Raw genomic sequence first — 27,050 nt, 5'->3', positions numbered from 1 at the left:
TGTGCATATAATATTTGAAGAGGTGAATCTGGTTTAAAAAAAAAAAAAAAGAAGATAAAGCAACAGTATTTTTATGAGCGAGTAGTTTTCTTGCATGTACACATTATGCCATAGAAGAGTGAATGACGGCATGGCATGGGGTTAGAATCATAGAATCTTTTAGGTTGGAAAAGGCCTTTAAGATCAGGTAGTCCAACCATAAATATAGCACTGCTGACTCCACCACTAAACCATGTCCCAAATCACCACATCTACACGTCTTTTAAACACCTCTAGGAATGGTGACTCCACCACTTCCCTGGGCAGCCTCTTCCAATGCCTGACAACCCCTTCCGTGAAGAATTTTTTTTTGCTAATATCGAATCCAAACCTCCCCTGGCACAACTTGAGGCCATTTCCTCTCATCATCTCACTCAGGAGAAGAGACCAACCCCCTCCTTGCTCCATCTTCCTTTCAGGCAGTTGTAGACAGCGATAAGGTCTCCCCTCAGCCTCCTTTTCTCCAGGCTGAACGGCCCCAGTTCCCTCAGCTGCTCCTCATCAGACTTGTGCTGCAGACCCCTCACCAGCTTTGTTGCCCTTCTCTGAACTCTCTCCAGCAAATCAATGTCTTTCTTGTAGTGAGGGGCCCAAAAACTGAACCTAGAATTCAGGGTGGGGCCTCACCAGTGCCGAGTACAGTGGCACAGTCACTTCTCTAGTCCTGCTGGCCACACTATTCCTGATACAAGCCAGGATGCTGTTGGCCTTTTTGGCCACCTGGGCACACTGCTGGCTCATATTCATCCAGCTGTTGATCAACACCCCCAGATCTCTTTCCCCCAGGCACTTTCCAGCCACTCTTCCCCAAGCCTGTAGCGCTGTCTGGGGTTGTTGTGACCCAAGTGCAGGATGTGTCTCTTGGCCTTGTTGAACCTTATACAATTGGCCTCAGCCCAAGGATCCAGCCAGTCCAGATCCCTCTATAGAGCCATCCTGGCCTCCAGCAGATCAACACTCCCACCCAACTTGGTGTCATCTGCAAACTCACTAAGGGTGCACTCAGTCCCCTCATCCAAATCATTGATGGAAATTAAACAGAACTGACCCCAGTACTGATCCCTGTGGAGCACCACACATGACTGGCTGCCAGCTGGATTTGAATCCGTTCACCGCAACTCTTTGGGCCCAGCTATCCAGCCAGTTTTTACCCAGTGAAGAGTACACCCATCCAAACCACAAGCAGCCAGCTTCTCCAGGAGAATGCTGTGGGAAACAGTGTCAAAGGCTTTACTGAAGTCCAGGTAGACAACATCCACAGCCTTTCCCTCATCTACTAAGTCGGTCACCTTGTCATAGAAGGAGATCAGGTTAGTCAAGCAGGACCTACCTTTCATAAACCCATGCTGACTGGGTCTGATTGCCTCCTTGTTCTCTTCGTGCCATGTGACGGCACTCAAGGTGATCTGCTCCATAACCTTCCCCAGCACCGAGGTCAGACTGACAGGCCTGTAATTCCTGGATCCTTTTTCCAGCCCTTCTTGTAGTTGGTGTCACGTTTGCCAATTTCCACTCAACTGGGACCTCCCCAGTTAGCCAGGGCTGCTGATAAATGATGGAAAGTGGCTTGGGGAGCACCTCTGCCAGCTTCCTCGGTAGCCTTGGCTAGATCCCATCCAGTCCCATAGAATTGTGTGCGTCTAAGTGGTGTAACGGGTTGCCAACCATTTCCCTTTGGTTTATTTGGGCTTCATTCTGCTCCCTGTTCCTGTCTGTGTACCTGAAGCACAACTGGTCTTACTGTTAAAGGCTGAGACAAAGAACATATTAAGTACCTCAGTCTTTTCCTCATCCTTTCTCGCTATGTTTCCCCCTTGCATCCAGTAAAGGATGGAGATTATCCTTCAGTGTCCTTTTGTTGCTCATGTGTTTAGAGAAAGACCTTTTATTTTTTTTTATGGCAGTAGCCAGATTAAGTTCTAGTTGGACTTTGGCTCTTCTAATTTTCTCCCTGCATAACCTCATGACATCTTTGTAGTCCTCGTGAGTTGCCTGTCTCTTCTTCCAAGGGCTGTAAACTCTCCTTTTATTCCCAAGTTTCAGCCAAAGCTCTGTTCAGCCAGGCTGGGCTTCCCCGCCGGTTCATGTTTTGGCACATGGGGATGGCCTGCTCCTGCACCTTTCAGATTTCCTTCTTGAGGAATGTCCACATGTTTGGAACAGAATTGTTCTCTCTCACCTTGGACCACAAAGTTTCTTAGGAAAAAAGTCTAGATTGAATACTAATGAAAAACAGTTCTACGAGGTTTCACAGGTCATGTAGTCCATCCCTTTGCACTAGTGCACAGAAATTATAGTCATATCTGGAAAATGGACAGAGTTATTTTTAGCTGGCAATATTAATGGTTTGTCAGCATATCAGAAATGTCAATTATACAATGACCTGTTATAATACTAATTGGTGTAGCAACCATACAGTTGCTGAAGGACATCATAATGGGATGGTCACTTAATAAAATTGATTTGTATATAGAATTATAGAATCATTTTGGTAGGAAGACATGCTGAGGATCATTGAGTCCAACCATAACCTAATCTAACTCTAGCACTAAACCATGTCCCTAAGAACCTTGTCTAAATGCCTTTTAAACACCTCCAGGGATGGCGACTCCACCACTTCCCTAGGCACCCTGTTCCAATACCTGACAACCCTTCCCGTGAAGGATTTTTTGCTAATATCCAATCTAAACCTCCCCTGGCACAGCATGAGGCCATTTCCTCTTGTCCTATCACTTGCTACTCAGGAGAAGAGGCCAACCCCCTCCATGCTACAACCTCCTTTCAGGTAGTTGCAGACAGCGATAAGGTCTCCCCTCAGCCTCCTTTTCTCCAGGCTGAACAGCCCCAGTTCCCTCAGCTGCTCCTCATCACACTTGTGCTCCAGGCCCCTCACCAGCTTTCTCGCCCCATCTGCACTCTTTCTAATATTTCAATGTCCTTCTTACAATGAGGGGCCCAAAACTGAAGACAGGATTCAAGGTGGGGCCTCACCAGCCCCTGGCCCATGCACTTTGTTGGCGATCAAGAGGGATAACTTTGTTCTTACAGAGATGGTAAAGTTACAGACCTGCAAGAATACAAGGCTGGGTACCAATCCTGAGTATTTGGTTCATCTCTGAGGAGAGGAGATTGCATTGTTCATGTACCACTTTGTACCGCTGATGTTGGAGGCTGTCTCAGTGCAGAGACTGGGACATTGTGCCCAAGCAGCTACTGGGAATCTGAGTTGCTGTGGGACTTTTCTAGCTGATATTCCACGTTAGACAGTGTTAGGTCTCGCTGGAACTCCCACTGTGCAAAAGCCTGACAGATGCTTTGGACTGACTCAACAATAATACCAGCTTTTTATTAAATATGTGCCAGAGGAATTCAACATATCCCTCAGCTAGCTCAAGTCCTTCTATGTTCCATTTAAGAAATATGGATAAAATGGGCCACATTATCACTCAAGTCATTAATATATAACCTATAAAAAGAAAAAAATAAATAAAGGAAAAACTCTAAACCAAACCTATTTTCTGCTCCTATGCTCCTTCTGCTGGTTATGCAGAAGCAGTAAACAAGGCCTATTCCCAGAGCTGTGCTGACAGCAGTGATGATGGTGGTGCACAAATTAGGAGGTAAACAAAAAGCCGTGTTAATTTCAAGCTCCATTAGAAACACAGGCATTAAAAAAAAAAAAAAAAAATCAATGTCTCCCAAACAGAAAAGGTCAAAATTGGTAGGGAAAGAAAGTTGGTTTTCCAGTAGGTACAATACTTTTAAATTATCATTATTATTATTATTTCTTTTAAACTGGGTGTAAGCAAGAAGAAGGTACTGGACAGTGTCACATGAATGACTTATACACTGAAAATAACTACCGAAATTCTTTTTAAAGAAAAATATACTCAGCTTTGGCTCAGGTTGAAATTGTTGTATTTAAAGGCTGAGTCTATTTTAAATTTTGCCTGTAGGTTCTATGGATATTCAGTTACATTTATAATCTTGGCATGACACATTCGAGGGATCATTCTTCTGAAAAGTGTAATCATCAGATTTCACTGTTTTCTCTTGGCATAATCTATTCTTGGATCCAAATCCTTGGGACCTGTTAGTTTAAATTTTAGGTTTAGTTGTGCATCCAGATTAAGCCTGGAAATACGTGTGTGTCTTTTTGTTATCAAGGTGTCTAGCAGAGGATGACAGGAAGGACAAATACTGCTTTATATGTTTTCATTTTGTGGTAGTGTGTCACCTTCAACTCCACTAACATTAAATGTTTACCACTTCATGTGATCTTCACTTTGCATATTAAACTGAATTTCACATGGCCATCTTAAATTATGTATGGTGATGGATTCCTGCAGTACGGTGTTAGGAACCAGTTCTGAAAATTATTTTTCTTACTCGTTATAGCTCTGCTATAGTTATATGTGTTGAATGTAACCTCCTTTGATCAGGAGCAGTATTTGGAATAAGGATGTTAACGCTTCTTCGTTCTCCAGCACCAGCTATCGCAGCATTTTACTGACACTCATTGGTGTTCACACCTGGCTGTTGGCAGTATCCACTTCCTCAGAATAGGACCAAGACACAGTGAGTTCAAAGGCCGTGTTTTATGTATTAATATAAACATGTATTTGCATGATATTTAGGTTGGTTCGAAACCATCTTGCACAAAAGTATGGTCAATATTTTTGTAGCAGTCAGGATCTCTGTGGTAGACAGCACAGATGAGAGATACAAAGTGGTCCCAACTCGGTGCATTTCCTTCCAAACAGCTGTATCTCCTCATTGTCTCTTCATTGCATCCCGAACACACAGCTTGCACTTCTAACTGTTATTCCCTTCAGTAAACATTAGCATCCTTGTTAAATTGGCCATTTGTGTCCCAGAACTCCCCTGCCTGTCCGGTGACTCACTCAGACCTGCATTTTGCACACCCTTGGGAAGCATGGAACAAGCAATCTCTGTACTTTCAGCTTCTGGTCCTAAAACTGTTGTGCATCAAATGCAGTCCTCCCTTATTGCTTCATTAGCCACTTAGAAGTGCAGTTGTGAGAAAAAAGTGACTTTTAAAGAGGAAGAAGTCTAAAAGGATGTGCTCTCTCCTTTTGATTTCAACATCTTCGTTCTCTTTTCTTTTTACAAGTTGCCAGGTGCTTTCTTCCTCCCTGACTGTGCTGTCCTGTCAACCTTACCTGCCTGCCTACCATTTCTTAACGCGGTTCTCACCAAAAGAGACTTACTCAACCTGACAGTGTTGTAATTAAAGAATGAAGGTAGCAAACAGAAGTCAGTTTGCCCATCCATAGTTGCACTGGGAGCATGTTGCTAACAGCAATCAGATCTTGTTTGGCCGGGGAATTGAGCAGCAGTGATTTGGGGCTGCGTAGAAACCTGATATGTTGAGTGCCAGTTTTCAAAAGTTCCTCTGATCTGTTTACTTTCGTGTTCAATTTTCAGCTCTCTAGGTTAATGATCACCCATTTTGAGAACATGATATTTGTATTTGTTTCAGAAAATGATACCTTTTGTCTCTCTAGAGTAGACAGTGTTGTGTTCTGTCAAATCTTTGGTTATAAACAGTCTCCTGTCTGCAAGTCTGAGGCCAAATACTGCCCCTTGAAATCATGAGAAGCTAACTTCAGTAAGTCCTGGGGTTTGAGTAGCTGGTTTTTGTGTCTGTCTGATAATAATTTATGAACATCATATTGAAAAAGACTCTGTGAAACTAGCCTTCATGACATCTAAATAGTAATGACTTCAGTGAAGCTTGAGGGCATACAAAGTGCTCACCGTTTACTACGACAGTGAATTCTTTCACAAGGCTTTCCTCTTTTGCAGCACAATTAATTTTACATTTCATTTACTGACACTGGCATGCACTTAGCTTTATAATATTAGTTAAAATTGGTTTATGATGTCAGTCTTATTTTTAGCGCACTGAAAGCAAGGGGATAATTGAAGTGTGCTGTTGTACAATTTAGGGCTTGTGGTGGACTTGGAGAGATGGGGATGTGCCATTCCTGCTTCAGTCGGCCTAGAGGGAATAGCTCTTCTCTTTAACATTTCATTGTAATCTTTCTGATGATACCTCAAAATGTCAGCTTGTGCCTCATAGCTTAAGTTAGGTTCCCAAAATAAATTCTGATGTACCTCAGAAGTTTAAAAATTAAATCTCAGTGAGGTACACCAATAACATTTGAATCTGTGAGTCTGCTGAAGTTCGGTGTATCATTTATTTTGTTATAGTTCTTTTTACAGTTCTAAGTTGTCTCCTGTATGTTAATACCAATGAGCTGACTTTATAGGCTGCCACAGGGTACTCTGGTGGTTATGCTGAAAAGCTTTACCAGATTGTGGTGGTATATTCTAGGGAAGTCGTAGTAACTTTCCAGGATGAAAAGGAATTAAGAAATGTTTTGTCTGGAGTTTTCTTGCTTGCTTTATATGATAGTGCTTTGGTTCTGAAATGATTGTTTTGCTAATTAAACTAATTTTTAGCTTTCCTACAAAGAAATGAATGTGTTAGGAGGTCAGTCAAACATTGATTAGAATCTGGTTTGGGACTCACACTGAATTCCACAACCTTCCTTAAATCTTGTGATGACTTGGAGAAAGGGACATTCATAAGTGTTTCCTGTCAGGAGTGATGTCTCGTCAGGAGTCTGAAGGAGGAAGAACGCTTTGAGACATCTACACGTGAATGGCATCCTACTTGACTTGCCTTCAGGGAAAATAATGTGTGTAGATCATAAGGTTGGCACTGTCTTTCAAGTTTATGGAAAATTTTCCTTTGTGTTTGCTTTTCCCTATGAGAACCACTGGGAAGCACTGAAACTCGGTGTATTAGGATGCACAACACATGGAGCTCAAAGAGCAGCAAGGCCTTCATCAGCCAAATGAGTCTGTCCGTGTGCTGACCTGACCTTACACTTTTTCTGTTAGAAGAGCAGGTTATTTGCCAGAGTAATTCTGAACTCTCCCTATGAAACACAGGTTTTCTGCTGTGCTCATATCTAAAAGCTATCTATTTTTATTGCTGTCCCCATCTGAAATATTTCAGGTTAATGAAACAATGTGATTGTTTTTATCTCCAAAGTGTTTCATTTCTGCTGAAGAATATCATACAGAAGAATGCAAATCTAAATCTGAGTGGTTATCTCTGCTGAGCCGGTTTTAAAAAAAGGATTAGCTTAGTAAAGATCTGGCAAATACATGCCAAACATTTTGTGAGGATTGCTGATTGTGAAGTTTTGTTAAACTGCGCTTTCTCCAAGCATGTACAAAAATAGCAACTTTGGAAATCATGAAACTGTGTCTTTTTCACAACTGAAGCTATTATGAGACTGCAGGCATCATTCTCATTCCCTGTCTTCCCCTTCGAAGGCTGAACGTCATCTCGGAAGTGTGCAGGAGTACGCACGGTGCTTACAGCATGAACTGACTGCTCAAGGAATAGGTAGTGCTTGCCATTTCAAGCATTAGCCAGGAATTAGGGTTTGCACTGAGTCTTATTTTGTTTTCATTATTGAGGTAATTAACAAAGATATGATGCGGCCTTCCTGTTACACATGCGACTTAAATAAGTGATGGCTTCAAATATAATATTTCAGACCAGTGTTGCTGTCTTTATGAACCTGCCTCTCTAAGCACAAGCAAAGTGAACTTTTGCAGTCTTCTAAAAACTATCCCCCATAAAATGACTGGGAATCCTTTCCAGGCCTGACTCTTGTGTACATATGAAATCTAAGCTGCTTCTCTTTTGTTCCAGCCCTTCTTAGGCTCCCTCCCTCCCTGGCAGCTTGTGTGGACTGGCAAGGTCATTCTGCATTGCTGCAATTCCACCTCACATCACCCATGTCTAAATGATGATATCACCTGTGCTCTTCCTTGGGAAGAGCTCCCTGAGATCCACCACAAAGTCAACCCATGGTCTCCTCCATCTCCCACCTGATGACTGTATCTTACTGGAAGTTTGCCAGCATTTGAGCCACTGAAGCGTGTTGACCACCTGCTGTCTTGCTCAGTGATGTCTCACTGTCTCCTTGTGTTCTGAATCTGCTGTGTTTGTCTTGTCTTTGGTACATCTGCACTGCCTTCTGCAGCATGATGTGGAGGAACAGCATCCAGCCAGGGTTTGCTCAGAGGAGTCTACCTGTAGGAGGAAAAACTTTGTGCTCTGCTATCATAGCTCCTTTCCCAGAGCCAGCTCATTTAAACTTGGATCACTGTACCGTACATTACAGTCTAGCACACAGGCTTTCGTTTTGTTTTGCATTGGGAATGCACTTGGCATGAGGAGTAGGGGAATGTTTTCATTACCAATAGGTAAATATGTTATCACATGAATTAGACAAACAATTTGTATACCGTACAAACATTTGCATACGTACAAACAATTTGTATACTTTACGGAACTGCCCTATAATGATGGGAGAAATCATAGAATCACAGAATAGCAGGTTGAAAGGGACCTCAAGGTTCATCTCATTCAAACTTTCTTGGCAAAAGCACAGTCTAATCAAGACAGCCCAGCACCTTGTCCAGATGAATTTTAAAAGTGCCCAGTGTTGGGGAATCCACCACTGTTGGGGAGATTATTCCAATGGTCGATTATTCTCATTGTGAAAAATTTCCCTCTGGTGTCCCATCAGAATCTCCCCAGGAGTAACTTGTACCCACTACCTCTCGTCTTTTCCACATGGCTCCTTGTGAAAAGGGAGTCTCTATCTTCTTTGTAGCCACCCTTTAAATACTGGAACATGGTGATGAGTTCTCCTCTAAGACTTCTTTTCTCAAGGCTGAACAAGCCCAGTTCTCTCAGCCTTTCCTCGTGTGGAAGCTTCCCAGTCCTTTGATCATCTTTGTGGCCCTTCTCTGGACCATCTCCAGCCTGTGCACATCTTTTTGTATAGTGGGGATCAAAACTGAACACAGCATTCCAGGTGTGGCCTGGCAAGTGCTGAGCAGACCAGGATAATGACTTCTTTGTCTCTGCTGGTGATGCCCTTGCTAATGCAACCCACATCCCATTGACTTGCTTTGCCACAGCAGCACACTACTGAGCTTGTTGTCCACCAGGTCCTGTTCCACAGAGCTGCTCCCCAGCTGTGCAGATCTCAGCCTGTGCTGCACTCCTGGATTATAATTTCCCAGGTGCAAGCCCTTACACTTGTCCTTGTTGAACTTCATGAAGTTCCAGCATATCCAGGTCTTCCTACAACGTGGCTTTCCCTTCTGAAGTTTCCACTTCCCCACCCAGCTTGGTGTCATTAGCAAACTCCATTGGGTTACGCTTGATCCCATCATCCAGATCACTTATGAGGATATTAAACATTGGAACTCACCTTTCCTTCGCTGCTGTGCTGTTTGTGCCCTGTCTGATTTGTCTTGCCGGGCATCAGGACACATACAGTGTAGTAAGTGCAGGTTTTCTTCCTCTCACGCAGATCTTAAAATAATACAGTTATTAAGAATATAATGTAAGAATTTTAATTTCTCCACTGATGTTGGTGCACAAAGACCATGAGCAGACGATCTCTTAATGAAACTGCTGGTTTGGTGTTTCACTGTCTCTTGAGTATTTTGATTAATGTATTATTTTATAGAACATTTCTGCTATTTTTCTCTTCGATGCTGTTTGGATTGGACCTAAGAAATGCCAGACTGCTCTGATGCGCTGATTTTTCCTACTAGCTTGCTAGAAAAGCAAGGGGGAGGGACAGAATGCAAAAACTTGATATTTTAAGATATTTTCCAGCTCTTTTAGCTGTTGTTTTGTGTTGCTGTTGTACCTGCCACCCCTTGGTGAGAATATCTGCATATACACAGTAGAAGGCAGTGGCTGTCCTGAGGAGCTCACCTGTTGACTGTGACAGATGGCAGGAAGCATCATGTGGGGGTTGAGGCACAGAGGCACCCAACCACATGCTTTAGGTTCCATAGGAAATGTGCGCTGGGACAAGAATGGAACACCAGCCTGAAGCTCCTCCGGAGGAAATATCCTCCTCTTAATGGTTTTCAAAACGTCATCAGGTAAAGCGATTCTCTGAGGATCCGTGTGGGCAAAAGCTGAGCCTCGCAGCTCCTTCCTACCTCTGCGCCACTTTTGGAAGCACTAATGAGACCTGCCAGCCTTTTTCACCCGACCTATCCACTGAAGACTGGAGGAAGATGTGATTTATTGGCTAGGACCAGGATGGATAGCATCATAAATCTCCTCTAGACGGCAACAATTAAAGTTGCCAGGGCTCTGTGCTTTGCCACATGGAGTCCATGCGACTCTGACCAGATTTGACCAGCTTATTCTGCTAAATGAGAGTGTCGAAATGACCGTCTGGAGTTTATTAATAAGTGTATAAATCTGAACTATAAGAGGAAAAAAGATGAACGGGTGCTAGTAAATCTATGACATATACTTAATAATAAAACCTAAACTCTTATACAGCCTGATACAAATTACTTGCTCTACTGCGCTGGTTCTGCCACAGCTACACATTTCATTTTTGTGATACGCTCTGCGACTGCTTGGCTAATAAGTGCTGAGGAGGGAGAGTAATAGATAGATAGATGCATCTGGTATTTATAGAGGACTGTTTTAATGGTGCTAAAAAACTGATGTGCTCAGCATTCCTTGCAGCTGCAGTTGCGTTCATGTCAGTAATCCTATCAGAAGGGTTGCTGGTTTCCAGAGTAATTAGAACCCTGAAGCAAATAAACACCAAATGAATTCTCTTCTCTTGAAGTTATCTCTTTTCCCCCCTCTTTTAAATAGCCTTTCTCTGGTATAATTATGCACCAGTGATTATAACATTAAAAATCATTTTAAGTGAATGAATGCTATTTTTGTTGTTGTTCCTTGCTAATTGTTATGAACTAATTGTAATTTAGGATAGGCTTCTAAAAATCTCATTTTCATTACAGAATGGCTACTGACTTAAACTGCGTCCCGCCTTGATCCCAGGGAGAGGCAGCAGCTCCAAGTCGGGTTCATCCAGGCTGGGCTGTTGGCTTGTAGCACCTGTGCGTGGAGTACAAGTTGTTGCTCAAAGCCGTTTTGATAAACTTCTGCCCTTCTAGCATTCAAAACATAGGTTACATAAAAATTTACAATACTGTAAGCTTGCCACCAGGGAAGTGATGACAGAGATACTATATGATAACATAAGGAGGTAATAGCCTTCCTATCTGTTTTTTTGCGACTGCATCTAGGATAATACATGGAGCCCCGAGCAGCTTGTTCCTGAAAAGATGCTGGCAGGAGTTCAGAGGACAATGTCAACCCATGCAGTCATATAGGGAGGGTTTGACTCTAAACTGTGGTATCTTCACTGTTTATCTTGGTTATTAGTTTTGCAACATTTGTGGCTTCAGTCAGATGGTTTGGATTTGTGCTCACGTACGCGGAGTTACGGTGTATGGAGGCTCTGGGTCATCGTTGTGTAAAGTCTTGTAGTCTGGTTTGCGTTTCTTGGCTCTTGTATCCAAACCGGTTTCAAGATTAAAAAATAGAATAATAAGGATCAGTTACAGCTACATAAGCAAGCATATAGTAATTGACATTTACTGGTAATGAGGTATGAGAATGAAAAACCCACCCCACCTCTCAGATCCCAGCTTGAGTTTTTGAGATTGGCTGTTAGAAGAAAAATGTCTTTGTACTCACAAATTGAGCACATTCAGCCCAGAGTTACTAGCACATAATAAACATGGAAACATCTAGTGACACTTTCTTTAATGGACTCATTCTTTAAACTAGAACCACAGCTTTTATAACTGAGATTCTTAAAATGCCTTTTATAATGTCATTTCTTAAACAACCTTTGCTTCTGTTGTCCTGTAATGGCAATTTTCTGCTACCAGGAGGACCAAGACACCACAGCCCTCTGGCTGTGACCTGACACATTCACAGAAATACCTGAGATGTTATGGAGATATATTCACATATTTCTAAAATGAAGTTCAAGGTGGAGTTTGGGAAATACTTTTATAACATTGGCTGTGCTCAGGACTTCCCTCCTTTCTTCACCCCTCCTGCAGTTATTTTTGGGTGAGAGATTTATAGCGATAGAGCAAATTGCCGTGTTAAATCTGAGCTCAGCTTTCGAATCAGTCGTCGCCAAGCAGGGCCATATATACACAAATACACAGGGGAAAGATGAGCCAAATCTGCAAATGCTTTAAGTCAATGCATCTGTGATAGAGCACATAAAATCCTCTAAGGGGAATTACTATGTTGTGAGTTACGACTACTTTATGCTTGAATGAAAGCATCCACTTTTAGGTTTAAGGCGGACAACCTCCCACACAGTGCCTTCATTCTTTAGGGTGATTTACCTTCATTTTCCTCAGTGTTTCCATGTTTTGAATTGGAGCTTGTGTATACTGAATTATAGTGTATAGACCTTGGGTCATCTTTTTCTGAACTTTGTATTTTATCCTGCCTTTTTTACCTCTTGGCTTTGAAAGGCATCTCCTGAGGAAAGAATGTGGGTTTTGTGCTTGTGATACATCTCAGAAGCTATTTAGATAATGGTCTCTTGACAAGGAGGTGCTTATGTTTTTTTGCTAAGTCTTTTCTTCCAATTGTGATGAATTTGTGCTATATAACAGTGAAAATAAAACCCCCATAGTTTCTTTTGAGATGAGCTTAGGAGTGTACCATCCAAATGCCTCATGCTGTCGGAAAAACCTTTAACACCTACTATTGCGCACACTTTTGCTGATCTGGGAGTTTTTAAGCAAGGAAAGCAAGACATGCTTCATAGACGTGTATCAACCCCAAAAGAAAGAGGGAATCCATTTAGAGAAGAAAACTCTGTTTCCAGGAAAAAATGAAATTACTGCAGAAGGTCCTAAAATCTTGCAGTGGTTTGCCAAGCGGCAAATCCCAGAAAGATATCTGATCACAAATAGCACTGGTGTGTCGGGTTCAGGCTTCTGATTGATATTTCAGTCAGCTAGATAGAAGTGAAGATAGAAGTGAAGCAGAGTAAAGAGTCTAATCACCCAAAAAACACACACTCACACATAACACTATCTCTTACTCCAGAGAAAATGAACATAGCAGTTCACTTGGAGTCACGGCAGGCACGAAATAATAGTTTCCTAGTCCAGAGAAAAGGTAACAATATAGAAAAAGGTGTTCTTAATTAATTTCTGCTCTCAACAACACATTAAAATGTGAACAATTTAGATACAATTAATGGGACGAGAAAATAAGAAAGCCAGACTGTGATACTGTGCTCCTTGCAATTATTTCCTAATGCTAAATAAACATACTGGTGAGAAAATTGTAATTTGTAATTATTGCACAGTGCTAGAAAGAGCAGCACGATAGCCAGTGCCAGGTAGGCCCTTGATGAATAAAACAGTTATTTATAGCATTATGCAATGCTGCGTTCTGCCAGTGTATGAAAGGAGTGAATTGCAGTGATGATGTAGATTGGGTAAAAGACCATCGTGCCAGCCTGTTCCGGATTGTTTTTTGGGAGATGGAGAAAGGAGAGGGGCGGGATGGCGATGTCTATCACAGGGAGAAAAGGCAATGAAATGCGACCCTCTTTTAATTAAAGGCTCCCACAAAGTAATTTCCCCCTTTAGCTTGTGATAATACGCTTTTGGCAGGAAGAGTAATGCGAACAAAACACTCTTCCTTATAAGCAAAATCAAGGAGGGCAGGCAAATTGTATTCTGTAGCAATTTGTTGGAGAATTTGTCATTTATTTTTGAAGAGCGCTCGGAGCTGGGCAGCAGGAGCCGGGTGCTTTGCTTGTGCCTTGTGAATGGCAGAGCAGTGGGGTTTGAAAACCTCTTAGAGGACTCCGGGGATAGTGTCCCACGGGAAATTATGGAAAATACCTGTCAGTCTTAATGGAAATTCATCAGTCCAAAAGGAAAGTAATGTGCTCTTTGGAAGTATATTTTATCAGCTTTAAGCCCTCTTTGTGGTAACATAAAATAGGGTAAATACAATCGAGGCAGTGAAATCTTATAAACATCTCCTCAGCTTGGGGAATTAAAAAAAAAGAGTTACACGGTTTCCTTCTGGATATTTGAACAGAGTGTAAATAAGTACAAGAAATGTCTTTTTTTTTTTTTCCCCTATTCTGCCAATTTCTGATACATTTATTCCTTATGATCTGCACATTTGTGACCAGATTGAGCCAATATGCTTTATTTCCATTTCCCAGCCTACAGCACTTTTCTTGTGAAAGGACTTTCTAAAGATATATGGCCAGAAAAAGTGGGCCCTTTTTTCTTTTTCCCCGCAGTTTATATACCATTTGGTCTGTGTCCTTAGGTTTTAAAGAAGTGCAGCATTCTATTCCATGAAATGGGAGAAGATACACAGCTGATGCAACTTAATTAGTGTCTCTCATCGTAGGGTCTTCTGTGTAACATGCCCCAGGAAGGATTTTTTGTAAAGGTGAGATGGAGCATCCTGTTGAGCAGAGAGGCTGAATGACCCTGAAGTGGGTCTGCAATTAGTCAGCAATAGCTGGGAGAAACTGTGCTGCGTCTGACACACAACGCCGTGCGTTCCAGCCCGGAGACACACGCGCAGTGCTGGGGAGCAGCTGACGGCAAGCCAGGCTGAAAGAACAAGCTGTAACACAGCAAAACTTAATCAGTGCTGTCCTCCCTCTTTCCTGCTCTGTATGTCTTTATTTCTGCCTTGTGCATCTGCTGCTCCTATTGAAGACATTATTTTAGCTGTTAATGGCTAAAACAGTCATCCTGTGGAGGAGTCTTGCAGTGCAATGGGTTTAGGTAAAGGCACCAAGCTTTAGGAAATGGCCAGAGGTTTAAGGTACAATAGTTGTTGCTACTGGCAAATCGGTTAAAGCTAGAGGGAAATGGAAATAACAAAGACCTGAAGAAAGTCTAAGTGCCATGCCGGTTCCAAATTTTACTGTCATACTGATAAGAGTAGGGTTAGGTTCAATGTGATAGATTACCTTGGAATAATTGGCAACAGAACCCTTTTTGATCAGCTGATCCATTTTGGTCCCTTTTCTTGAATTAAAAACAAACAAACAACCTACACCACCACAGGCTCCCAGTCCAGTGGCTGCAGAAGCAGGTGAGTCGCTGCTGTTGGATTTGTCCTCCATCCAGATGAGGGAAGGGGAATGCACTCGCGTGTGGAGAGCGGGGGGGAGGAAGGCTGGTTCTGACACCAACTGCAATAAACAGCCTAATGTTTCTGAGCTGCAGCTCTAACAATAATTAAGCAGTGGATGTGTCCCACACTAACACCAGCTGGGGTTTTCTCTAAGGCTCTCCACAGATTTTCACTGCAGAATTGGCTCGAGATGCTCTTCCCTGACTAGCACAGCTCAAGTGAGAGTGGCCATGGTGCAGATAAAACCTGAGGTGCTTGTGTCCATATTATAACTTCTGGGGTCACACAAAAGCATCCTTGGTGCTACTGTAGAAACTTGGACATCACTGATGGAAGGGATACAATGCTGTCTAGTTGTTAGCCTGTATCAAAGGTGGTGGCAGGGATTGCTTTACGTTTTCAGGGACTGCTGCAGTTCTGGTAGGCTCCAGCGGCTGCTCTTTCTTACCCAGACACACTGCCAGACTGAACTGTGGAACAGCTGTTAGTGGCAGAGGCTGATGATTCCCATTTGCTGCTCTCCAAGACGTGCACAGCAAGGTGTCTGTGTGTTCGGTGGAGTGCAAACCAACCCTGAAGAACCTCTTCAGGCAACCATTGCTGCTGCTTTCATGGTTACCTTCAGCCTGGTGATCCTTTTGTGGGTATTTCGTACTGGACCACAGTATTTTGGGTTTTTTTTCGGTTGGATCAAAACATGTTCTGACCCCCTTTCACTCTGAAGGGAAGAGAGGACAGGCAGAGACCATCCCATCTGTATCCTGAGCAGAACCTTCTTCCCATTTCTTCCCCATAGCTTTCTCACCCTGCTACTGCAGCTGGACTTCTGTCCTGGGACCTTTGACTTACTGGTGAACTCACCATCTGAAGCTGTTACCTGATCCTAAGGCAGTATTACCACATCCATCAGCTGGTGCCTCCTTCAGTTTCTCAACTTTTAAGGACATTTGGCTTGCATCTGATTTTATAAAAGGTGTTTCTGTTCTGCCTTTCATTTTGTGTTTCAAGGGTTCGTGGGGCTGCTTCTCTTCAGAAGTCTACTGGTACCTCTGGCAGAGGCAGAGGCATTTCTGACCATCAACCATAGCAGGGTATCTCCTTCATCTAAAATTCATCTTCCAAATTCCAAAAGTCCTTTTAATAGCAGATCTTCCTTTTTTTCTTTTTTTTTTTTTTTTTTTTTTTTTTAATGAACCTCATTACGCCTAATTTGTTCATCTTTTTGTGAGTTGCCATATGGTATCGATGGAAACCTGGTGAAAATGTATTTGTCATCTCAAAACGTATATAAAAAAGTCAAACATGTAATTAAAAGCCTTCTCTTTAAGATATGTTCTTACCAACTAGTTACTTGGAACTTCTAGACCAAGTCTTATCAGCTGGCTGGCAGAGGATATCTTGAAGATATTTGACATGAGCCAGGAGGAGATATAAAGCAAGTGTATCAGTAGTGCTAGAAGAGTGAAGAGTTTGATCCTTATCTCTCAGGGAAATCTCTCTTGCCACAGAGGAGAAAATGAGGCACAATGGAGAGACGTTCCCTTAGTGCTGGAACTGTGCAGCCAGGGCATAGTACAGCCTGGATTTTTTCCCACCAAACTTGCATTACACAACTTGAGCTGGGAGACGAGAAAGTCCTTTCAAGCCGCCGATTCAGCCAGGCTTCCAGAGGACAGTTCAAATTTGAGGCAGCATTCTTCCTCCTCTGAATATAAAATAATCAAGTCCTAAGCTCACAAAGGCATTTATTTAAATGCTTTCAATTCAGTGGGATGGAGCCAGCCTATAAGGTGCAGCCTGGTAGGATTTACTTGGACAAGAATTTGTCTTCCAAGGAGTGAAGAGTTATGTGAAGCCAGGCAGAGCTCTTTCTAGAAGAAGTCCTTGCTCCACAGCTCTCACTTTATCAAAAAGTCTGACACCGCTGCTCCTTTTCCTGAGATTTAGGTTAGATGTTTCTCTTGTTAAACACTCTTCCTAAAAATCAGTTTCATCATTCATTCTCCATTCATTAAATAAGGAAACTCATCATTTTAGTTTTTGTTCCCCTTGCTGTGGATGTTACGTGAATTCCACTGTGAGGCCAGGCTTGGAGCAGGTCTAGTCAGCAGCTGCTTTCAAGTGCTCTGCACCTAGTGCCTTAGGCATGTCGATGGTGCCAGCAAGATCCCCGTTACAACTTTCCACCCAGCACAGCAATGGGGAGTGTTTAGTTGGTAGGAGTGTTTAGTTGGATGTTTCTGTAGCAGTTTAAGGTCATCTGGGTAGAGGCTGCTGCAGCTTCTCCTCCCTAGATTCTTGCAAGTTCTTAGTTCCTTTCTTGGGACTTGTACAGCAGTGTGGAGAACTGATTTACTGAGTTGGTGTAGCCAGAAACCAGTCACTTGAATGACTAAGGACTACCGAAGCATGAGGGGTTTTGTGCACTGAGACATTTGTCGTTCACGTTAGCACACTTTGCGTCATGCAAATACGTTCTCACTTTCTCCTTGCACACAAGGACACAGGCTCATTCGTGTTCTATTTGGACTATAGAACTGTAGTGTGTTACAAAGAACGCTGTGTGCTGGATTGGGCCTCCTTGAAAATCTGCACCAAAATATTTGCTGTGGGACTGGCCTCATTTTGGTCTGGTGGACCCAAACTCCGGTGGTGGGGTTGCTTCCCCATACACAGGGGAGCGCTGTCGCTTGGGTTTGCTCCCCAGGGTGCTCTGTGTCCCCAGTTGTTCTTGGGGCAAACAGGGTAGAGTCACAGAACCATAGAATAGTTTGGGTTGGAAGAGACCTTCCAAGGTCATCTAGTCCAACCTCCCTGCAATGAGCAGGGACATCTTCAACTAGATCTAGGGCAGATCAGCTTAAGCTCTGCTGTCTAGGTCTCTTCCCCAAGGAAGGCCAGGCAGTTCTGTGGTCTCCTCCATCCAGGAAGGCTCCATCAGGTGGTGTTGGTGAGAGATGAGTCCCTGGATGAGTTAGAGCTCCCTGGGGCAGGTCACCAGACAGTGTGGATCCAACCTTCATGCGGGTCTTGTGTTGCGGGGTTAGAAGACAATCAGGCAAAAGGTCTTTCCTTGTATATTTAGCAATAGTTTGCTGGTGATAAGAGGACAATTTGTGGAGAAGACTGCTCTCCTGTACCCATCCCCCTCGTACCAAAGCTCTACCCCTGACTTCAGTAATAATTACTCAGAGTTAGAGAGTGTCTTTCCTCTTCGGTGCTGTTATTTAGCACAGGCTTCAATTAAACAAGCAAGCCGGGGAAAATAGGGGGTGGTTGCCTAGTAACCAATTGCCTTGAGATCTGGAAAGATACGGCAGAATTAAGGGTTAATTTTTGCAGGTGGAAGTAGAAATGTCCAGGGATGTGAGTGGTGGAGGTTTTAAGCTGGAAGGATCTAGGACATGGTTCAGAGAAGAAGTAGAGTTCCCACTGGGTTCTCTCTCAAAATAACAACACAAGAAGAACGGTGTTTGTTTAGTTAAAATCCACACTGATGGAAATTGAGAGAGAACACAAACAAGATCACTGTTCGAGGGTGCTTCCTCATGTGTGATATTTACATAATTTGCTACAGCATTGCAACATTTTCTATCCCTGCATCACATTCAGAGTTCAAAGCTTGCCTTAAGTAAGCAGCTTCACATGGCCACATAGCCTACAAAAAATGCCGACTGCTTTTGTACACGTGTTCCCTGGGATAGCCTGATTTTTACAAGGTACCCACAGGTGTCAAAAGATCTGTATTAAATAGTTTAGGTTTATTTTGAGAGCTTCTGGGGGCCTCACACCTCTGAAAATCAAGCCGCAATCATGCTGCTTCAAAACTTCCTCTTCTGCCTTATCAAGTGCATATTTTCACTTCTTTAATGCATTTTAAGTAGTTTTAGAATTGGATAAACATAGAAGAGAGATAGTTTGGGTGATAGTGCATGCTACTTCTTGAAAATATCCTTGGCATATGCTGCTAAACAATCTTGAACCAAAGGGCATGAATCCAGCTGTGGAGCTGAGTGGCCTTTTGGGAGACCTGTGTGCCCACCTGCAGTAGAGGGAACAAGGCAAATCAGATGTAAGGGTACCTAAGGGTGCTTCAGCCTCAACTCTTTTACGGTGGCATCATGAAGAATGAAACTGCAGATATGCAGATTGGTTCCCTGTGAAGGTAATAACGAGGCATCCTGTGCAATCTCTTCTTTGCACATTAACTGGTACATGTAGTCTGTCTGCAATATGTGCTAGTTATTTTTTGCCTGGATATTAGATTCCTCTTTTTCTTACTGATGAAAAGCAGAGGGTAAAATTAATTCTTTGCACATGCTGTTGTTATTTCTTTGTGCTTATTTGTCTTACGAAAGCATTTCAGAAGCCCTCCTTGAGGGCCAACACCTCACTGCACTTGGTGCTTTATGAATAAGGACTGCAAAGACTGCGAAAAATTGGATGCTAAATATGTCAGAAAGTAGCAGGTAAATGCAACAAGTAAATATGGGAGCAAATATAAGACAGTAGCTTTCTTAAAATAAGCCACAACTCCAGCAAATCCATCAAATTCTTGTAGATATTGTGCTAAAGGAAAATCTTGCTAGATTTCTTCTGAGATTTTTCAAGAAGACAGTAAGGTGTGGCCTCACAGCTGTTTTGAACAAACTGCCCAGAAGTGGGAGCCCCTTGGGAAAACATCGAATTGTCTTCAGAGATTTTGTTGACTGGATAGCAGGGGCTGGTGTCCCTGGCAGAGTCAGGATCAATATCTCAGTAACAAATAAGAAATGATGGGTAAAGATAGGCTCTGCTCAGAGGGACCTTGGAAGTCGTCAGGCATTTCTGAGTCTGCTGCTGCAAATATGAATCCATTATCATCAAAGCGAGGAAACAGAAAGTGTCTTTGTGGCAGCATTTGGAATGAGGGGAAGCAGGGCCAGGAGGATCTGTGAAGCGTTGCAGCCCACAGATGATGGACCCTGGCCCTCAGGATAGTCACGAGCTTGGACAAATTTTCATGTGGAAATGAAAAAATTTACAAAGATGAGAGGTAAATACTGCCAAGACTTCAACATGTTTTTAATCTGTGCAAGACTGCCCAGGTCCTTGGTGAAGCACTCTTTGTACTGTCACATCTTGAACTGATAACTGGATTCCTGTGCATCAAATTTGACACGGTTTGGGCCAGGTTCAAGTACCTAAAGCTATTCTAAAGCTACCAGTTTTGTGTTAGGTGTATCCTGGCAGAAGAGGAATATCTCTGCTTGAGGTTTTTTCAGTATTTTAGAACAAAATCCTTTGAAGCCAAAATACTGTATCCCACTCAGGGAAGGGTGTGTGCTGGGCTTGCTGTGCAGATCCCACTTACACCACAACAACCCCTCTGAACAGAAGTGCTTTCCTGTGTAATGACTGTATTTTGTGTGGGCATTTACCAATTGCAAAGCATTGCCCTGTTTCTCCATTTCCAGTAATAGAGATTTTTAAGTAATCAGCTTTGTCCCTGAGCAAGGAAGCAACTTTGTCGTTGATCATACTATCTCCAAGCACAAGGTCTGCTCAGTGCTGTTTATGTAGGACCTACAGGCAATAAGGTTTTTTTAATTAAATTTCCTTGACCTAGAATGTGATTTAATTAAATACTGTATTAAACAGACTTAAACAAAAAGGCATTTAGTAAACCGCTATGCAAATTTCAAGGTAATTAAAATTGGAGATCTGTCGACTTTACACTATCTCTATAATTGATGCTAAATGTGAACAGATCAAATAAGTAGACTTTTTATTGTGTCTCATTTTTTTTTCTTGTGCAAGCTAAGATTGCTAATGATCCCTTTGAATTATTTCCCTATCTGATCTGTTGGATTCATCATTAGAGCGGGTGTCTTTGGGGTTGGTAGTTACTGGTTGGTTTGGATGCACCAAAGAAGTCTTGAATAATACAGAGGTGACGGGGCACTCATTAAAGAAAATAAGATAAAGTATTAACTGAAGACAGTAAAGAAGAAAGAACCCCTAACCAGAAACGTTGACTGCTGGCTTTCCTAGTTAGGCTGAAAAGAGAGGCTCAAAGGGAAAAGTACGTGGAACCAATAAAATAGAAAAATGTCCTCCAGGAGTTTCTAGAATTGGAACTGGACCAACTCCAGTAGAGCAGGGACTGTATTCAGTCCACCAAGAGAGCTGACTAACTTAATCTTTGAGACTAAGGTCAAGAAAGCACTAAGCAATATTCATCATTTTCTGGCCAAGAATGACTGACCCTTGCTCCAAGTGATAATCCATCAGTACACACACTTGGAGAGCCTTTAATAACTGCCCACAGTTAGGCAATATGGCCCCACATGTTGAGGAAACTGGTTCTGCTGTTTGAACCAGTGGACAAAATGGGTGGCGAAGGGTGCCCTTTTCCACCCAAACCTCACAGAGAGTCAAAAATGAACGTGATGTGTGGGACCAGCCTGTGTCTGCCTCTGCAAAACCCGAGGCTTAACAAAGCCAGCGTATTTCTGTATTGGTAGCATCTGTTACTGCTGCTCCTGCTCTGCGGCAGCTGATGTGACCCAGCTGTGGATCAGCGTTTATGAAGGAGCTGAGGATTATGTGCTCAATATCTTTTCAATACATCCTGCTGTGAACTCCACCAATTTCCAGGGAAGCCTCCGGAGAGCAATCTGAATACTCCGAAAGCTGCCAGCTCTCCCTGTCGTTGTCCTCCGCGTTGTCCTGCCCCTCCTGCTCCCCCGCCTGTCCCCCCTTGCCTTGGGAATTCATCCATCCCCAAACACCTCAAGAAATGATTGTGGGTTTTGCTTTCAGAGTTGCAGCCTGTGTCACAGAAAATTATAAAATATCCACAGCCAGTTGAACAGGCGGGATTTAAGATGACAAGAATCTGGAAACAACAGAATGTAGCCATAGATAAAAAATTACAATTAAACTTCTATTTTCTGAAAAAGAAAAAAACGTGAAAATGATGGGCTCTCCCATTTACTCTCCAGATTACAAAGGAACAGAAATCACTTCTTATTGTATTGAGTCCTTCAAAAAGATCTGCCTTTCTCAGCGTTTTTATAAATTAGTCTGACTTTGAAACTGTGGTATGTGGATGGTTTCAAAGGTGAAAGGATGAGCATTATTTGCATAATAAAATCACAAAGGGAGTGAGTATGCAAAATTTAATTTATTTAAAATTCACCCATCCAACATACTGGGCACAGGTGCAGAAGATTAATAGTAAAAATAGTCACCTGCAGCATATAAATTAATGGCAATGTCCAGAAGTAAAGGTTTCATTCCCCACACTCGGAAGAGCCTTTGCAGAAGGGATTTGCAGCGTGACCCGACTGAGGTCGATTCTGTCAGGGCGGGAGGGTGAGGACGGGTGGCCCGTCCCCCGTGTGCCAGCAGCAGAGTTGCTGCGGCCCTTGGGCTCCACGTCCGAGCTGCCCCGGGCCAGGGTGGCCAAACCAGCAGCTCTGGGGCCAGCGAGACCTCTGTCTGATAAAGGACATTAGCAGTGTCCTAAAGGATCTGCTCTTGTGGGCCAGAGACATAAGTTTGTCACTTTTTTCCTCAGTCACATCTCTGCAGTTGCTTGATGCCAGATGGATGACAGGAAGGTATTTGATAGTTCCAGGATCCTGTTAAAAACAGCTTTTTTTTCGATTACAAGCATCAGTGACTGTAATGTTTGCAACGATGCCACTACATTTCTGACAAAAACTTGCTGAAGAGATTGTGTTTTATTATAGTTTTTGTGTTACATGGTTGGTGATGTGTTACACTTAAAAAGCCCAGACTCGGACACCCTAAATTCTTCCTGCGTGCATCGTATTTCCTAGTAGATGGCTTCAAGAGGGAATAATTGGCCAAGGGACAAGGAAGGATATTTGAGCTTGGGTCTGATGAAGAGCAGATTTGGGCTCTTCTCTCCTAACTGTAGACCTGACGATGTGACCTACATCTTGCCTAATTTACCTGTCCTCCCCCAGAGGAGCTGAGCTGCACACCAGAAATGTCTATTGCTCTCCATTGTGGAAGAAAGGAGGGTAGCCATCGACCTCTCGGCTGTTCCACTCTGTAGATGTCTACTGTTGGCTAGATTAATCCTATCCCAAGGGGATTAAGTGATGGCCTGAAAACATTTAGTAAATAACTATGCTCATGGTATTGAAATTAAATCTGTAAGGAGATGTCCTGGGAGGCTTCATAACAGAGATTAAAGCATCTGAATATCAAAGTGTATGGGAAGAACAAAGACTACTGTAAGATTTTAAATGGTATTATGGTTTGAATATATGATTTGCAAATATTAGTGGGTTTATTTTGGCTGATTTAATCAAGTCCATCTCAAAAAAGCATGTCTAAAAACTGCACAAACAGCTTGGAAATAACAGGAGTTGCTTGCCTTACTGTTGTGTGATCCATTGATATGAGCCTCTCTGCCCACTAATAATGATGGTTGTGTCCATCCTGTGTCCAAATGGTGAGGAACCAGTACTGTTTCCAAGCTCCTGTGTCTGGCTCCTTCCTCAGCTCCACAGTGGTGGAAGACCCCACCTGTTTCCTTCTCTCAGCAGACCTGACACCTCAGTTTCTGTCCAGAGAAAGCCCAAGTACCACCACAGGATGCTCCGGTGGGTCCCTCAGGTGGACCATCAGAGGGGTGTGATGGTGGATCAGGTGCATTTTGTAACATGTTCCTACCCTACATTATAAACAGAACCATGGTGATATAGTTCATCTCAGTTATAGATCAATACACACTGTTACAAGTTTAATGCTTGGCTTTGCTCCCAAAGTCCATTGTTCAAAGGTTTATAGAACAAATCAGCAAAAAAAAAATGTTATCATATAGGACAATCATAAATGTTCTTCCTGCTTTACTTTCTTCACCTCCCCATTTCTTTTCCCTCTTCTCAACTGGTCCATAATGTGTCTTCCTCCTCCACCTCCAGTTCTCCCCACAGCGCACAAGTGTCACGTCCCTGCCAGCTGCTCCCTCTGTCCTTTCGCTTCCTCGGTGGGGTCAGCCCCCAGACCAGGGGCTCCCAGCTTCAACGACTGGCAAGTCAGTAGTAAATGGCAGCAGAAGAGAGTCTGCAGCCCAAAAGGAATGAGATGAAGGCTGGGGAGAGCAGCGCCCTGGGCATGGAGTTGCTTCACACAGGGACCTGCTCAGAAGCAGCAGCTGGAGAAACCGCAGTTACCGTCTGCCTCACTGTTATCAAACAGTAACTATCAAGAGGTGTTACTGCTGATGCTAAAAGAAGACCTGAAGTTGGGTAATTGTAGGAGCTCTTTCCATTCAGACAACAAGTCTCTTGCTGGGGAACAAGGAAGGCAGGATGAGGTGAATGGTCCCTGCTAGGCAAATGTCACAGGGCAGAAGGGCATCTCCACCTAAGGCAAAGGTGGGTTGAGGTGCCGCAGGTTCAAGGGTGGAACTGTCAGAGGCGTATGGAGATGATGGCTCCACGGCAACATTTTGAGTGCAGTAGAGAATTGCTGGGCAGCAAGAGAGGAAGGGGAGCAGGGCGCGGGCAGAAAAGTGTGTGATGTGGTCAGGGACTGGAGGATAAATTTCAAAGTGTTGGCAGCATATGGATTAACAGATCAGCAGGTTCTAGTAATCTAGATGCAAATCTAGAGATCTGCGTTGATGGAGCTGAGAGCAAATACTGTCCCTAAGAGAGCAGCACGGCGGAACAGGAGTTTAAGAAGTGACGCAGCAGTGGGAAGGACTGACAGAGCACCACACACAGACAAAATTAGCCTGGGAGCGATCCTTTAGCTTAGTTCCCCTGCCTTTGCTACATTCCCTGAGGGATGAAGCCAGAACAAGAACAATGACCCTAATTTGCCATAAATCCTCTCTTGGCCCAATTTTCTCTTCCTTATGCCAGTGGCATAATGGGAGGTCATCTCCTGAGATCATTCCCTCCGCTGGCTTTTCAGAGGGTGAAGAGCTGCTGTGTTCAGTGTGGAGGAGTATGAAATCTGGCTGATAGCATTTGTAAAGAAAAATTGTTGAGGGTAGATTTGTGCTTCAGTAGTGCTGAAAATACGTAGCATGGGATGCTGTCCAGATGTGGAGAATGCTTTTTATTTGTTCTTGATCTGGAAGAAGTATGAGAGATAGTAAATATTGTCTGCTTCCGAAGAGATTTATGGCACGAACTTAATGTGAGCTTCTCGGGAAGGTATGAGATGAGAATATAAAATGAAACATGGGTGTTTATAATTGAAGAACATTCTCCCCAGGGAATCATATTACTTCTTTTTTTTAATGAAAATTCAGTCAACTAGATATTTAGTTAGCCCAAGGAAATGTTTTCAGTTATCAATTAAAGAGAGTATGTGTGTTCTGTTGCTTGAAGATGCCATATCTTAAAATGAATCAGGATGCTGGATAATTATCACTTTACTCTTTATTAAATTGCTGCTTTTCCTCCAGCAGTGGCTGTAGCAGCTGTTCAGCCACATTCATTAACTTGTAGAGTAAAAGATTTAATTTTAACCACACATACTAGGACTAAGGTTATTTTTTTAAGTTAGTTTTTCAGCTGATATTTGAATGTTGGAATCAGTAGGTATCTAATCCATTTGCTATTTAATATGGTTTCTCACAAAGACAAATTTCTAAATACAATTTAAGTTTGAGATGGACTTAATTATAAAGGTGCTTTCAGTGCTTTTGTAAAGATCTGCATTTTTGAGAATTTACATTAAAAGTACAAAATGGCTTGCACACTGATTAAAGCAAGTAAATTAGAAAAAAACTTTTATAAATTAAAAAATGCTTTTCCCTGAATATCAATAGGGCAGGGCTAAAAACCATTTCATTTATTGAACATTCACTCAATATTTAAGCCAAAGCACAGTTCTACTGTAGATTAAAAGATATTTAAATACACTGGTCAAGGTGGGATTTCATTGCTTTTGCAACTGCAGACTGTTTCAAAAATTGGTGGTGCTGGAGTACATAGGAATAATGCTGCAGAAGAATGAGGAACATCCCTTAATGCTGCAGAAGAAGGAGGAACATCCCTTCCCTGCAGCACCCCACCCCTCCTGCCACCCCAAAAGGCATTTAGCCATAATATTTGCCAGTATCTCTGTATGACAGTCGATAGGACAAATTTGTAAGCATAGCTTTTCCAGCAGCTGGGTCTGGGCTATAGTTCTGGTCACTGTATATTTGCATCCTGACTTTTGGCCATCTGTTCTTTCAGACCATCAGATCTCATCCTAAGGCTCCTATGGGTCTCATAGGGTCTATAAGTTCTGTTTCTGAGAACATTACTGAACAGTTCCAAATCTGTGGAATGGAATGAGATGTTAAATAGAATTCCTACACACCTGAGATGCTGAAGTTGAGAGATGATAGGTAAAGGATAAAGATTTGAGGACACCCTCTAACCATGAGCACACAATAGGGTACATTGTGAGTTGAGTTAGCCTTAAATGCACTTCTGCTTTATTCCTGAAGTATAACACTGCTTTACTTAGAAAGCTAAAGGCTCTAGAGAGAAGTACAAGGCTAAAAATTTTAAATTAGTTGCCACTGCTGGAAGAAGCAATCACAGAAGAGCAACTGAGATGGGAAGGGACCTTGAGATTGTTTAGTCCAAGCCCTCTGCTCAAAGCAGGGTCCTCTAGAGCATGGTGCTCAGGCCATGCCTGGTTGGGCTTTGAATATCTCCAGGGATCCAGACTCCACAACCACTTCAGGCAACCTGTTCCAGTGTTTGTGCTTCCCTTTGCTGACGCTGATGAGAACAACAACACTGAAACAACAGGAGACTCACTGGAGCTCAAGTTTGTTTTCTAAGGAGAACTGAACAAAGTACATTCAATGTTAAGTAAAATTAAAGGATGCACTTGTTTCCCATGGTATGGTTAAAGC

General features: G+C 42.8%; 1 protein-coding gene across 9 annotated transcripts in view; it reads left to right on the top strand.

The window, feature by feature from the left end:
• Positions 1-27,050, top strand: part of SAMD12 (sterile alpha motif domain containing 12) — a 189,912-nt gene that overhangs the window by 113,108 nt on the left and 49,754 nt on the right. Inside the window, exon 6 of one of the 9 annotated variants that reach the window (XM_065054307.1) lies at positions 1-27,050. This exon is cut by the window's left edge and continues 11,153 nt beyond it; it is cut by the window's right edge and continues 15,210 nt beyond it. The exons of the other annotated variants lie outside the window; for them this stretch is intronic. The gene's annotated coding sequence lies outside the window, so the exon portion shown is untranslated. 9 annotated transcript variants of the gene reach the window in all.

Source organism: Columba livia, chromosome 2 (assembly GCF_036013475.1).
Source record: "Columba livia isolate bColLiv1 breed racing homer chromosome 2, bColLiv1.pat.W.v2, whole genome shotgun sequence".
Lineage (NCBI taxonomy): Eukaryota > Metazoa > Chordata > Aves > Columbiformes > Columbidae > Columba > Columba livia.
Note: the sequence above shows the minus strand (reverse complement) of the source record. Positions and strands in the feature narration are given on the sequence as shown.